Source organism: Branchiostoma belcheri, unplaced genomic scaffold, assembly GCF_001625305.1.
Source record: "Branchiostoma belcheri isolate BF01 breed outbred unplaced genomic scaffold, Haploidv18h27 scaffold193, whole genome shotgun sequence".
Lineage (NCBI taxonomy): Eukaryota > Metazoa > Chordata > Leptocardii > Amphioxiformes > Branchiostomatidae > Branchiostoma > Branchiostoma belcheri.
Window position 1 is genome coordinate 71,464 of NW_017803413.1, and position 2,026 is coordinate 73,489.

Sequence of the window (2,026 nt, forward strand, 5' to 3'; positions counted from 1 at the left end):
TGCTTTAGCCAGGGCTTACTGCCTTGCCACCATAGAATCTGCCTGGAGATCAGTACTGTGGCATATATATCACGCACTGTCTCTATTCATATCAATAAGTGGTGTGGTGTGTCTTTAACTTGATTTAGGTGTGACCCATAAAAAACTGCACTCCTAACAGTAGTCAGCAAATTGATACATATAACAACAACAGGTCGATGCACAAGCGGGATTGCCACCACAGCAAATCGCACTGTGAGCATGGGAATTCAGCAGAAGTATAAAACAAAGCACTGTAAGGATTTGGTACATGATAGAGGCTACGTCAGTTCCATAAGAAACTTTGAAACTCGGTATTAAGGCAGCTGGTGTAGATATGGAAAATGTGTTTCCCTGTTCGCAAAAGCTATTGATCTTATGGCTATGTTCGTTTTAATTAATGATGATTGTCACATAAAAGAGTGCCATTGTGTATAAGTCATATTTTATGATGATGTATGATCCGTTTTCATTTTACAACATGTGGAGATAGATTAGAAGTGAGATTGATCTGTAAATGGCGAGCGTGGTTTCTCTGGTCAGTATCATCAGCATTCATCACATCCACCACTAATTAGGTCAGTTAGACTTACTAGTCGTAAATCAGCTGTTTTGTTGTCTAAACTCTACCTGTCAACAAACTTCTGTGTGGGGTTAATGTGGGATTTTACAGCAGGAGGATAATGTTTAACCTGAGACTAAGCAGAAATGTCGCCTGTCAATTCTAGCGACGTAAATGTTATATATGTGACAGAATAACCTACATATGTCTCAATATGATAAAGTTTTGTGGTTTGTGGTGTTGAAAAGGTATTTCATCCAGCAGAAAAACGGGCCATTTCTAAATAATGATATATAGCAGAATGCCATGGTTTGAGTGTGCTTGATGTGTGTGTTACACGTTCCGTTTGGTAAGATTTAAAGCATCTGCCGCTCGACACAGCTATACTCGTACATAAATACTAGCAAACAGACGAAGGCATGTGTAGAGGGGGGGGGGAGTGTAAATGATGTTTGTGTGTACACATGTTAAGATGCCACGGGAAAGATAAGACTATTATCCACATTCTTAACGAATAACCTTTCTGGTCTCAATACCGACGTTTAGTCGTCGGATTGTATATACACAAACTACTGGTTCAAGTAAACTCAAGTTCGGTGGGTGAACTTTTCAGATATATACTAGTATATCGCACTAGTATATCGCGATGTTTTGATCGGATTATAAGATACAACAGTCTTCACCCACAGATACAGTCCTTAACCCGCATGCAGAAATACTAGTAGCCTGCAAACTTATCAAACCTGCCTACCGGACATAATGAAATATTACCAATAGTACTTGTAGACAGTTGAAGTAGCATAAAATGCCACCGACACTGTTGTAAATCAGTAATGAGAGCTGGGATAGGTCACATCGACACGGATTCGTGGCCATTTATTTGTACGTTCTGTGTAAGTCATCGCCGTTGTCAGGTACACAATGAAGAAATCATCAATTCTGTACAGATGGGACCACAAGTCCACCTGGTGATATATGGCGAGACGGGAGGTATGTTGACGGTAAGCGGAACTCAGCTGTATACATACTACAGACGTCTCACGGAAAGTCACAACAAAACACCTTGGTACAGGAAATCCTCGACAGTTTCTGCTCTGTTCTTATCAACCGCTAAATCGCAGTTTACACTCATCACCTGTCCTGAATCAATTCGTATGTTTGCAAGGTTATCGACTACCCAACTATAATTCCGCGGATCCGTTGTACCTTGATAAAATACAATAGTGATGCTGAGATTTCCTGTCAAATTTCACCCAGCCGTTCCGGAGTGTTTACGCGCAGACTGTGCGGGCGGACTCCTGTATCGAACTCACATGGCATGGACGTGCTCACAGCCGCCATGACGACTTTCCTCATATCAACACACGAAGAAAAGTAAGCACGGGCCTGTATTGTTGTTTCTGTCATCGCAATAGGACACGGTTAAGGTGATTCATTGTGTCTCTT